Consider the following 14009-nt stretch of genomic DNA (forward strand, 5'->3'; position numbering starts at 1 on the left):
TTAAGTTGACTTTTTTTTTCAAATAGAAGCAGAGAGAGAAAGGGAAAGATCCCATAGCACCGAAGTTTCCTCCAGTGTCCCAACCTGGATCCCAGGTATGATAAAGTAGATACACTCTCCAGTTGAGTTATCTCACTGGCCCCCTTGGGCCTCTTTTTAAGAAATAAAAATAAAATCAAATTTTTTTAAAAAATTCCTCCCAGGAACCCTCAGCATACTTTCCCTCAGGTGTCTGTGACCAGGATTGCCCCAGAGATCTCATTTAATTCCATTCCCTTCAAAGTACACAGTTACCAGATTTGGCAGGGACACTTCACCGTGGAGGCAGAGTGTCAAAACTGAACAAAGCCAAGGTTGGCAGCTTCTGATGCCTCAATCAGAGCGTTGACCCAGAGAGGTCTGAGCAGCACCTGTGCAGAAATAGCACAGACCTGACGGAAGTGCACCTCCCCTTCCTTCCTCTCTCAGATGCTCACAGGCTTGATGGGGTGAAGGGAGTGTGAGGCTAGAGGGCTAAACAGGCAGATGAAAACAGCCATGGCATATCCATTTCAGGATCGTAGGAGGTGCTGGGAGAGAGACGACCAGGGACTCATGGCTGAGCTGGGAACTCAGTTCAATCTTTATTGATGAGCAGGGATGCAGTGCAAGCTAGCTAGCTCTAATCACAATCCTGTCCTTATATATCTCCTGAGGCGGAAGTGTCAGGAAGAGGAAGTAGTAGGATAGGGGGTGGGGAGAAGGAAACCTCGAACCAGTGGGGATTAAACCAGTGCAGGCAAAACAATGATTATGTAAATAGACCACAGCACAAGCAATGCAACAGAAGGGGTCTAGAAGTAGACCAACCAGGAGGCAGTTGCAGAAGTTAAATTCTAGTCATGGCCTTGGGCTGGGGGGTTGGGGGGAGCAGATTTTGTCCTGTCTGTAGGCTGGAGGAGGCTGGCTATCAAAAGAGAAGCAGACTGACTGCACCACTTAATGAGATGTCAGAAGAGCAAAGCTGAGCATTTTACATGATCTAGTCTAAACACTTTGTACTTTCACCACTCTTCAACTGTTCTGAGTACACATAGCTTCTTTCATTGCAGCTCTAGCCAAGAAATCGTAATGCTTTGGGAGAAATGCCGTAAATCACTAAGGCCTTAAGCATCAATATAGATCTATGTTTCTGTGGATTAGCATTTCTTGAGTAATCCCTGCCTCCCCCCACCCCCTCGAAATAGCAGGGTTCTTGCCCCCTAGGGAAAGAGAGAGGCAGACTGGGAGTATGGCTCGACCAGTCAATGCCCATGTTCAGCGGGGAAGCAATTATAGAAGCCTGACCTTCCACCTTCTGCACCCCATAATGACCCTGGGTTCATACTCCCAGAGGGATAAAGAACAGGAAAGCTATCAGGGGAGGGGATGAAATATGGAGCTCTGATGGTAGGAATTGTGTATAATTGTATTCCTCTTATCCTATGGTTTTTATCAGTGTTTCCTTTTTGTAAATAAATTAAAAAAAAAAAAAGAAAGTTGGGAGTCGGGTGGTAGTGCAGCAGGTTAAGCGCAGGTGGTGCAAAGCACAAAGACCAGTGTAAGGATCCTGGTTCCAGAACCCAGCTCCCCACCTGCAAAGGAGTCGCTTCACAGGCAGTGAAGCAGGTCTTCAGGTGCCTATCGTGGGTTAAATGCAAAACTCAAGGACTGGCGTAAGGATCCTGGTTTAAGCCCCCCGGCTCTCCACCTGCAGGGGAGTCGCTTCACAAGCGGTGAAGCAGGCCTGCAGATGTCTGTCTTTCTCTCCCTGTCTCTGTCTTCCCCTCCTCTCTCCATTTCTCTCTGTCCTATCCAACAACGATGATATCAATAACAACAACAGCAAAACAACAAGGGCAATGAAAGGGAATAAATAAATATTAAAAAAAAACTCAGCTTGCAAAAGAAAGAAAGAAAGAAAGGAAGGGAGGAAGGAAGGAAGGAAGGAAGGAAGGAAGGAAGGAAGAAATAGCAGGGCTCTTTTAAAAAATGTTTCCATTTCTGTTTCTGGGGAGATATTGAAACTGACTCTGCCAATCTTCTTTCTTTTTTATTTCTATTTTATCTTTTTTATTATCCTTATTTGTTGGGTAGAGACAGCCAGAAATAAAGAGGGAAAGGGATGATAAAGAGGAAGAGAAAAAGGAGACACCTGCAGCAGTTTCACCACTGGATAAGCTTTCCCTCCACAGGTGGGGACCAGAGGAGAGAACCCAGGTCCTTGAGCATTGTAACATGTGCACTCAACCTGGTGCACCACCACCCAGCCCCACAATCTACTTTCTTCAAGGACATTTACACCTTCTGCCTTTTGCTACTGTTTTTGTTTATTTGTTTTGGCTACAGCCAGAAAGGCAAAGAGGGAGGGGGAGAGGGAGCGGGAGAGGGAGAGAGAGAGACTAAAACATTGACGTTTCTTTCCTTCATTGTGGGCAGGCCATGAACCTGGATCACACACATGGCACAGCAGCACACTGAGTGAGCTATTTTGCCAGCCCGATGCTGCTGGTTTAGAGCAGTGTTGTCCATAGGGAGAGGTCTGGACTGAGAGCCAGAAGATGAGTGTCCTGTTTTGGGCCTAGCCGCTAACATGTCATGTGATTCATACCAGTCTGTAATCGCTGAGAGAGCAGTGCTCCACTGGAGTACAGATGGTGGGTGAGACTCATGTAGAAGTTGGGAGATAGTTCACCCAGGAGAGTATCATGCAGAAGGACCCGGTTCAAGTCCCCTACTACATAGGCAGCACCTGCACAAGGGTGAGCTTCACAAGTGGTGAAGCAATGCTGCGATATCTCTCCTCTCCCTCTCTTGTCGCTCACTGTCTATCTAGAAAGGAAAAAAAAATCTGCTGAGGGGTAGAAGTCGGCAGACAGGAAGCGGAAAGGGTAGGGGATCCCTAGCAACAAAAACAATGACAACTAAAGCTTTAGGTGATCAGGACCACTTCCTCCAAGGCCTGTGCAGACATCATGAGTTGATCATAACTTTCTGGCTTCTCTGTACCCGATGACCTAGGATTCCGGGTCCTTGAATTGACAGCTTGGCAGTGGTTGCTGAGGGACTCATCAGAAGTGATATTCAAGAGGAAACTTCCCCAGTTACAGCAATTCCCTGTGGTTTTCCCGTTTCTGCACAGTGGACAGGGTCACAGCTGATCGCTCCTGCTCTGTCATGGCATGCCCTACCTTTGGGAGGATGCTATCAGAACTCCATCAGAAATCTGTTCCATTAGGACATGTTAGTGTCCAGGTTTATTACAGAGGAGGATTGTGCCAATGGGGACTGCCTTGTTAAATTTATATCTCTAGTGTGTGTGTACGTGTTAGAGACAGAAGTCGAAAGGGAAGGGGGAGAAAGAGGAGGAAAGAGAGACACCAGCAGCACTGCTTCACTGCTTGTGAGGCTTCCCCCCTGCAGTTTAGGACCAGGGGCTTGAACCCAGGTCTTTGTACACTGTGATGTGTACATTCTACCAAGTGCTCCACCACCCAGCTCCGACCACTGGGATCCCCGGCACCAAACTGGTGTCTGAAACGTAATAGGACTTAGTTATTTGTGGAGTTGAGTGAAAGAGTTTTGTGGTGCTATATGCTCTTCCTGCATTTCCACAGAAGACCTCCCTGGGAGAGTGTTGTTTTCGCCGGGCTGGTTTCACGGGTGGGTAACAGACGACTGGGGACTCATGGTTGAGCTGTAGGCAGTAACTCTTTATTCATGCAGGATGCAGCGCGATCCATACCAAGCTAAGCTAAACTCTAAACTAAAGTACCCTAAAACTCACAATGCTGTCTTTATACATACTTGCCAAGTAGGGTGGAAACAGGATGTGACATAGAGAGGGTGGAGAGAAAAGTGACTGGTGAAAATCAGAGTGTGACAAGGAGAGGATCAGGGTGTGACAAGGAGAGGGGCTGGAGCAGGTGAGAATTCTACCACTAAACCACCAATGCCCTGGAGGGAGTGTGGTGCTTTATGTAAATGTAAAAGTGATTTATGTAAATAGACCGCTTTGAATGCAGTCAAGCCCAATCTCTATAGAGGCATACCAGTGCTTGGTTGAGCAGAAGCCAGGGGGAGCTGGCATACTACCCAACAGGAGAGCATCTGTAATTAGTAAGAGAAGACTGCTTTCCTCTCTCATCTGGGCATTGTTGGATTTATTTTACTTATTTCATAACGGGAAGCGAGACACCAGAGCATCATTCGATCATGTGTGGTGTTGGAAGTCAAGCTCAAGATTTCAGGCTTGCAAAACATATGTCTGTCCTACCTACTGATTCCATTCCTGAGCTTGGATATTATTGGGGTTGTAAGAGTCTATGTTGGGGCTGGCAAGGCAGTTCACTTGGATAATGTACTGCTTTGCCATTCACATGATCCAGCTTTGAGCCTGGGCCTCAACACATTGGAGGAAGCTTCAGTGCTGTAGTACACCTCTCTGTCTGTCTCTGTGTCTCTCTCTGTCTCTCCTCTCTACCAGAGCACTGCTCAGCTATGACTTGTGATGGTTCTGGGGATAGAATCTAGGAGCTGAGAGCCTCAGGCGTGGAAGTCGTTTGCAATAAAATACTGTTATGCTGTCTCTCCAGCCCTCTTTATTAAAAAAAAATTAGATATTTTCTATTTTCTTCTGTGCACTTGCATTTGACTTTCATTGTCTTAGAAATAGAGGAGATAGAAATGAAAGCTTGGTCTGGGAAACTAGGCAGCTTCTTTAGGGCTGAGCTTTGAGCCGTCTCAGTATTGGGGCCTTGCTTCCATACCTGGCTGCCTTGATCCCAGGTCTGATCTCCAGCAACTGTGCTAGGTTCTGAGCCCTGCTTCTATCCTACTGCTATTCCTCCTTGCTGCTACCTGGCATTTCATGTCTGGCCTCATCTCCCAGCCAACTTCTCTCTGGTGTCTACATATCTGTTACCTGTTTCTTCTTTTTTTCTTCCTTCCTTTCTCTTTTTCTTTTCTTTCTTTCTTTCTTTCTTTCTTTCTTTCTTTTTTTTTTTTTTTGCCTCCAGGGTTATTGCCAGGGCTCATTGCCTGCACCACGAATCCACTGCTCCTGGAGACCATTTTTTCTCCTTTTGTTGCCCTTGTTGTTTTATCATTGTTGTGGTTATTGTTGCTGCTCTCATTGGATAGGACAGAGAGAAATCAAGAGAGGAGGGGAGACAGAGAGGGGGAAAGAAAGATAGACACCTGCAGACCTGCTTCACCGCCTGTGAAGTGACTCCCCTGCAGGTGGGGAGCTAGGGGCCTGAACCAGGATCCTTAAGCCGGTCCTTGTGCTTCATTCCACTTGCATTTAACCCACTGCACTACTGCTCAACTCCCCCTTTCTCTTTTTCTATCTCTCTCTCCTCTGTCTCTCTCCTCTTTCTTTCTTTCTTTCTTTCTTTCTCTCCTTCTTTCTTCTTTGATACAGGAAAGTGAAATAAAGAAAAGACACACATAGACACACCTCCCCCACAGCCCCCCCCCCCAAAAAAAGCCTCTGCTTTTCTTAGCTGTTTTTTGAGTTCACACCTGGACTTTCATTTGAAAGGTATCTACTGAAGACTTTAGCACCCTGAAAATTCTGAATATATCTTTAATCAGAGAGGGAAGGGAACTTGGCTTGGTATCCCTGCAGTGAAAATCAAATGCAAGTGCACAGAAGAAAATAGGAAATATCTAGCTTTTTTTTTTAATAGAGAGGGCTGGAGAGACAGCATAGTAGTATTTTATTGCAAATGACTTTCATGCCTATGCTTATTCACTTTTTTTTTTAAAGAAAGATATAGAGGTGTAAAACCACCATCTATGTTGTTCTGCCCAGTTTGTCCTTGGTGTAGTCCTTGCTATTCTTCTGTGATACCAGGTTCAAAACCACATCTCACACATGAAAGGCATTTGCTTTATCATTAAGCCACCTCCAGGCCCCTGCTTTTCTTAACTGCTTTTTGAGTCCACATCTGGATTTTCACTTGAAGGCATCTACTGAGGACTTTAGCACCCTGAAAATTCTGAATGTATCTTTAATCAGGGAAGGGAACTTGGCTTGGTATCCCTGCCAATAGTGCAAGGAAAGAGACATTATAGATGTGTGTGGCAGGTCACTTTAGACCAGCACTCACTACGTGTGCACCTTTCAGCTGAGACCTGTCTTCCAAATACACCCACTGGGACTCAGAGACAGGAGTGGGAGATAAAACTGGGGGCCAGGCTGAGTCCAGGTGTCCTTCTCATAGCACTGCCAGCTGCACAGAAGTAGGATGAGCTCACAGAAGAATCGATGAAGGGGCCTCAGCAAGCCCACTGGAGGAGGAGAGGACGCTCTTCGCCCCATTCAGTAACTATAGCAATTCACTTGTCTCCAGATGGGTTCCTTTGGGCCCAACTCTTTAAAAATTAGTTATACTGAGCTTGTGTGCCCATAATTTCTTGTCCTTTCTTTTGTATGGCCAAACTCCAGGAGGAGAAAGGCATGTCAGCATGCCCTCAGTATGATGTGTGAGGAGGACCAAGGACATCTGGCTGCTCATTTTCCCGTGGGAGGACTTCTGTCCCATTGCACCTGTTTACGAGTGCTGACTCTCAGCTGGCAGAGGGAAGAGAGCTCCGTGCCAGCTCTGCTCTCTAGCATTATGTGGTAACAGACACATGTAACTGCCTACTGTGTTGACAGCACAAGTCTAGAAACCAATTAATAGAGCTGCGTACTCCGTCTTCCAGGAACTCACTCTGTTCTGAGGTGGTTGTTGTTGTTGGTTTTCATTAAAATTAAAAAAAAATGATATTGTCATGTTATTTAAATGACAAAGTAAGATGATTCAGTCAACATGATGCCTTCACATTCTGTCCTAGAGACGGCAATGATAAAGGAGATGACTTCGTCATTTTTTTTTTTTTTTTAGATTTCTTTACTAAGGGATTAATGGTTTACAGTCGACAGTAAAACATAATAGTTTGTGGATGGACTTCATTGTTTTTAGCTACTGCATAATATGTCTCTCAGAACTTTCTCAGCCACTCATCTGTTGTTGGGCACCTGGGTTGCTTCTGAATTGTGCTGCTGTGAGTATAGGTGCGCATAGATCTCTTCAGATAGGTTTCTGTCTTCATATCCAGTATTTTTTAATGGGAGCCAGGAGACACTGACCAAATCAGGGCAATCTGGGGACAGATTTTCTTTCTTTCTTCCTTTCTTTGTCTTCTTTTTTTTTGCCTCCAGGGTTATTGCTGGGGCTCAGTGTCTGCACCATGAACCCACTGCTGCTGCAGCAGGCCATTCTTGCCCCCTTTTGTTGCCCTTGTTGCGGTTATTATTGTTGATGTCGTTCATTGTTGGATAGGATAGAGAGAAATCGAGAGAGGAGGGGAAGACAGAGAGGGAGAGTGAAAGATAGACACCTGCAGATCCGCATCACCACCTGTGAAGCGACTTCCCTGCCAGTGGGGAGCCGGGGGCTCGAACCGGGATCCTTACGCCAGTTCTTGCGCTTTGCGCCACGTGCATGGGGACAGATTTTCTAAGGACACATAGCTGCAGCCACCAGGATGTGGAGTCAGAGAGGACAGGCAGACATGGTTGTTCTGAAAAAGTTTGCCAAAGGACTTGAATCTAATCCCACTGCCTCCCTCAGCCATGGGTACAGTCAGACCCCAAAATATTGGCATGTAGAAATGTATACAACTATTCAAGAGTTAATTAGAAATGAAGGTCAAATTCCTCACTGAGAGGAGGGAGTCAGCAACTGAGTGGGGTTTTGTGAGACCAGTCTGGGTAGCTCAGCTTGTGTGACTTTGGTGACTATCTACAACTTCTATGGTCTTCTTGTAACTTAGTTATGAAACCCCCAATCTAGGGTTTTAAGGGACTCAAGAGCATATGTCACTCCATTTTGTTCCTTGAAACTCTTTAGTGGCATGAGGAAACCTATGGGCTTTTTTAAACACACTCACTGAAATACATAGGCTTTACTTATATTGATTTATTTGCCACCGAGATTACTGCTTTGGCTCAGCATATTCATATTCATATTCATACAATATGAATCCACTGCTCCCAGGAACCATTTTTTCCTTCCAGGCTTCCTTCATTTTCTTTGATTCTTTCCTTTTTAAATTTTATTTATTTATTTGTTTATTTTATTGCTACCAGGCTTATTGCTCTTGCCTACAATATGAATCCACTACTCCCTTTCTTCCTTCCTTCCTTTCTCTTTCTTTCTTTCTTTCTTCTTTCTCTGTCTCTTATCTTCTCTTTTTACTGGGGCTTATTGCTGGTATGAATCCACTGATCCTGGTGGCCATTCCCCCCCCCCATTATTTAATTATTTGATAGGGCAGAGAGAAATTGAGAGGGGTGGGGGAGATGGAGAGAGAAAGAGAAAGATGTTTCCAGACCTGCCTCACTACTTGTGAAATGTTACTCCTACAGGTGGATCGTGGGGACTTGAACCCATTTCCTTGTGCATGGTAACGTATGTGCTCAGCTGAATGCGCCACTGCCTGAGACCCCATTCTCTTTTTTTTTTTTTTTTTAAATACATTTTTATTTATTTATTACTGAGTAGAGACAGAGAGAAATTGAGAGGAGTGGGGAAGATAGGGAGGGAGAGGAAGACAGACAACCTGCAGCCCTACTTGTGAAGCTTTCCCCCCTATAGGCGGGGACCAGGGGCTTGAACCGGGGACCCTGTGCACTGTAATGTGTGTGCTTAACCAGGTGTGCCACTGCCTGGCCCCTAGTCTCTTCTTTTTTGACAGAAACAGAAATTGAGAGGGATGGAGGGGAAGACAGGGAGAGAGAAAAGGAGGCAGCTACAAGCACTGCTTTACCACTTGTGAAACACCCCGGTCCCTAACCCAGCTGGGGACTAGGGCCTTAAACCCAATGCCTGGCATGTGGTAACGTGTGTGCTCAACTCAATGTGCCACCGCATGGCCCTGCAATACACAGGGTAATAAAGCAGGCAGATGACATTGAAATGTGACCCAGGGGAGTCCTACTGCACAGTGACTCCTGCTCTGAGCAGGGCTGAACCAGGGTCCAGATCTGACATGCTATTTCAGCTCCTCATCGTGTGTGGGTCTGGTGCAATTGATGTGGACAGGTGATGAGGAAGAGGCCTTTCCAGAGATGACTTTTTTTTTTCTTTTTTCACCATTATAATACAGTGTCTTTTCCACCACTCGTTCTCTTTTTATATTATTTTTATTTTTTATATTACAGATGAGAGTTTGAATTCACATCATTCCCACCACCAGAGTTCTGAATCTTTACTCTCCCCACTGCAATCCACCACAGTTCCCCTAAAGTTGTAGACATGGGCCAACCATCTTCTCTACAACTATCTGCCCACATTTATACATAGTTGCCCCTTTCTTTTTCTGATTCAATCCTCTCTTTCCCTCTAAATCACTCATGGCATCATAACTACCTCCATATGTCCCTCTCCTTTTCCTTCTCTCTCTCCCTGGGTGCCGATGGAGCTGGAATGCAGAGTCCCCTTATCTTCATCCTAGCACTTCTCCCCCGATGGGAGTATGGATCAAGGTTGTTTATGGGGAGCAGAAGGTAGGAGTTCTGGCTTCTGTAGCTGCTTCTCCGCTGAACATGGGCGTTGACAGTTCGATCCATACCCCCAGCCTGTTTCTATCTTTACTTAGTGGACCAAAGCACTGGAAATACGAGGGTCCAGTACACATTGGTGAGGTCGTCTGCCCAGAGAAGTTGGAGTGGAGTCATAGTAGCATCTGCAGCCTGGTGTCTGGAAGGTGGCATGACCTGAGGCTATGGATTTTTTTTTTTTTTTACTGTAGATTATGTGTCCAATTCGATCTCTTGTGTACAATAGTTGTATGGGGAGAGCGAAGGTCCAATTGTAGCTACTCCATAAACTATGCCTCCGAGAAGTCTCCAGAGATTATTTTACAAAGAGCCAAATGCACAGTCCATTCTCCCAGATAATTAGCTGTCCCTCTGACTACAGTAGCCTAATTGAAGATGAGTAGCTCTCCCACAACCACTTTCCAAAAGGTGGCAGCACTGTCCTGGGAAACAGAATCCTCGCACCCTTTGCATCCTGCAGATGCTGCCTTGCCTGCCTGCCCACACAGCCCAGAGCAGCCTGTTTCAGTTGTAGCTGTTACTCTCTTTGCTCCAGTCTCTTGAATTTTAGTCTTGGTAATGGGTCCTGTCCCTACCAAGTTTCTGTCCTCTGCCATGTGGTAGGACTGCCCCCCAAGGGCCATCTGGGTGCACTGAAGCCTTGAAGGTACTTGGCTGGGTGGACACGCACCTCAGGAACCATCTGTTATCAAATGCAGAACAAAGTCACATTCCTGCAACAACCTTTCCCCAGTGTATGGGGTGGTGGCACAGTTAACATTCTGGAGGGATGTGGGCACTTTCTTTTTAAAAATTATCTTTATTTATTTATTGGATAGAGACAGCCAGAAATCAAGAGGGTAGAGGGCGGTAGAGAGGAAAAGAGACAGAGAGATACCTGCAGCCCTGCTTCACCACTTGTGAAGCTCTCCCTCTGCAGGTGGGGACCAGGGGCTCAAACCCGGGTCCTTGTGCATTTTAACATATGCACTCAACCAGGTGTGCCACCACCCAGCCCCAACATGGGCATTTGCAACATGGAATCTTAGTTGGTTTATACTGAGTTTTTTTCTTAATTATCTTTATTATTATTATTTTTTATTTATTGGATAGAAACAGACAGCCAGAAATTAAGAGGTCAGAGGGAGATAGAGAAGGAGATAGGCAGGGGCTGGGAGCCCCCGGCTCCTCACCTGCAGGGGAATCGCTTCACAAGTGGTGAAGCAGGTCTGCAGGTTTCCATCTTTCTCTCCCCCTCTCTGTCTTCCCCCTCTTCTCTTCATTTTTCTCTGCCCTATCCAACAATGATGACATCAATAACAATTACAACAATTAAAAAAAGGGCAACATAAGGGAATAAATAAATATATATTTTTAAAAAAGAATGAAAGAAATGGCAGTGAATTCATGATGTAGGCACTGAGTCCCATCGATAACTCTGGTGGCAAAAGAAAAAAAAATACCTAGGACAGCATCTAGAGTTTTAGTGAATGTGTTTAAGGTATGAAGCAGTGCAACACTTTCCATTCATGGCATTCACTCTTCTGCATAACATTCACTTACCTTTAAGCCATCATTTAGACTCTTCTGCATGGCGTCCACTTATCTTTAAGCCATCAGTTCTGGGGCTGCAGACCCAGAGCTGCTACTTCGGACGAGGATGATCAAATGAGCATGAGTCAATACTTTAATTGGGGAAGAACATGTCAGAAGATGTGCAACAGAAGGAGGAAGAAAAAGAAAGATTGATTCAGGGGTTTATTCTGATTGCTGGGCAGACTAGCTCTCATCCCCAAGTCTGTGTTTCCAGGACTCCCAGCACAACAGTTGCACTGGATTGACCTTCTCGTGGTGCATCCCATGAGTACCCATTCATTGGGGAAACTGACGATCCTTCCTAGCCGACTGAATCCACATGGATCCCAGTCACTTTCAAAGCCAGCAACAAGCAGCTCCTGACAGCTTTCAACCTGACACTGTTGACTGGCTATGGAAGAAGGGCAAACGCTAGAAGAAGAAGCACAACAGTCTAGAAAGATTTTACAACTTCATACCCTTCTTTAACCTCATGACTAATCCCCCATCTCCTCCATCTTCTATATGTTTTCTCTTTTTCTATTATTTTCTTTCTTTCTTTTCTTTCTTTCTTTTTTTTTTTTTTTTTGTCTCCAGGGTTATTGCTGGGGCTCAGTGCCTGCACCATGAATCCACTACTCCTAGAGGCCATTTTTCCCCCTTTTGTAGCCCTTGTTGTTGTAGCCTTGTTGTAGTCATTATTGTTGTTGTTGATGTTGTTCGCTGTTGGATAGGACAGAGAGAAATGGAGAGAGGATGGGAAGACAGAGGGGGAGAGAAAGACAGACACCTGCAGTCCAGCTTCACAGCCTGTGAAGGGACTCCCCTGCAGGTGCGCTTTGCGCCACGTGGGCTTAACCCACTGTGCTACCCCGCCTGACCCCCTTGTTTTCTCTTTTTCACACACAGATGCTCATATGTTTACACATTTCTACATGTGTTAAAGCAAATAGACAAAGAGGGAAATAAACCCATAGGTTTTACTCATCCCCTTATTCAAAAGATGTTTACTACGGGGGAAAAAAAGTTATTTCCTGAACCTTTTCTCTGCACTCACTGGCACTGTCTTGACATAAACAGTAAACAGGTGGGGCATAACCCTGGCTCCCACAGAGTCTCTATGCTAGAGGGAGGAGGACAGGCCATGAAAAGCAGGACCCAGGGAGTCAGTCGGCAGCACAGCGGGTTAAGCGCACGTGGCACAAAGCTCAAGGACCGCCATAAGGATCCCAGTTCCAGCTCCCAGTGAAGCAGGTCTGCAGGTGTCTTTCTCTTCCCCTCCTCTCTCCATTTCTCTCTGTCCTATCTAACAACGACGACATCAATAACAACAATAATAACTATAACAATAATAAAAAACCAAGGCAACAAAAGGGAAAATAAATATTTAAAAAAAAATTTTTTTTAAAGCAGGATCTAGAGCTGAGACTATCATCTGCAAGTGTGCCCTTTGGCAAAGTGGATGTGGCAGCGTGATAGGAGAGAGCAGTCCACCTATGGAGGTGGCTAGTGTCAGTGAGATGTAAGAGTCTACGGGACATGGTGCCAAGGTCTTGGGGTGGGCACACACCTGGTATGTCGAAGGTACAGAGAAAGTTGGGAGGTAGGGTTGACTGAAAGTGATAAGAAAAAGTACCTCTGGGTAGATAGCATAATGTTTATGCAAACAGACTCTTATTTATGCCTGAGGCTCCAAAGTCCCAGGTTCAATCCTCTGCACCACCATAAGCCAGAGCTGAACAGTGCTCTGGTAAAAAAAAAAAAAATCTTTAAGTGCTTTGTGAGTGGTAGAGCAGTATTGCAGGTGTCTCACTGTCTCTCTCTCCCCCACCCTCTCAATTTCTGGCTATCTCTATCCAATAAATAAATAAATAAAGAGAATGAAAGTTAAAAAAAAAAAAGAAAAAGGAAATTTTATCTCTTTTTTTCTTTTTTTTTTTTTCTTTTTGACTCTGACCCAAAGAAAAGACCCCCAATTCACTCCCTTGAAATGCAAATGCTGTGCTTCATTTTATGGTCCTCAGGAGGGTTACAGGGAGGTGACTGGGAACAATTGGTGTTCCTGTAGTGTTGACCACTGTAATCTGTATAGGCTCATTGCTCACCCCACCTAAATATTCTCCATGTCAAGGGCACTGCTACAGTTGTACATGAGAAAATCAAGCTGCAGAGGTGGAGTAATTCATGGAAGATCACCCAGCAGCCGGGAACTGAGCTGGGAATCAAACCCCAGCTGAGCAGGCTCCAAGTGCCTGCTTTGTTTATTTATTGACTTGTATTTTTATTTATTTTAATTTTATTTATTGTTGGGAAATTGTGTAGATGTGGTCAAACATTGGCAGGGCCCACAAACCACTATATTTCCACGCAAGTATTATTTACAAATATCCACCACGTTATCCCCTCAGGGTACTGCTAATTCAGTTAAAACCATTGCAACAGTTGCTAAGGACGCTTCCACCTTCCCAACATGCCTTTTGCCTCCCTCCACCCCCTTTCCCTAGTCAGTCCCATCCTGACTTGCCACTTCCGGAATCCTCCCATAAAAGCTTCTCCCTATTTCTGCTTTTGCTCTTTTTGCTCTTTTCTCTTCCGCTACCCCAACCTGGAGAAGGGCTGGTGGGCATAGTGGGAGGCGGCCATTTTGCTAGCTCCATGTGGCCTGAACCACTGTGCTCACACCCCAATTCTGGGGGCACATGTGTGAATAAAGATTTGCGTTCCTGCTCTGCCACAAGTTCCTGGTCTCTTCTCTCTCCCCCACGATGCAACCTGACAATTTATTGCCCCCAGAGTTATCACTGGGGCTTAGTGTCCATAT

General features: G+C 45.4%; 1 protein-coding gene across 1 annotated transcript in view; it reads left to right on the plus strand.

The window, feature by feature from the left end:
- GSDME (gasdermin E) overlaps positions 1–14009 on the plus strand; it is a 78949-nt gene that overhangs the window by 34248 nt on the left and 30692 nt on the right. The window lies entirely within an intron of this gene.

The sequence above is a fragment of the Erinaceus europaeus genome, chromosome 8 (genome assembly GCF_950295315.1).
Source record: "Erinaceus europaeus chromosome 8, mEriEur2.1, whole genome shotgun sequence".
Taxonomy (NCBI): Eukaryota; Metazoa; Chordata; class Mammalia; order Eulipotyphla; family Erinaceidae; genus Erinaceus; species Erinaceus europaeus.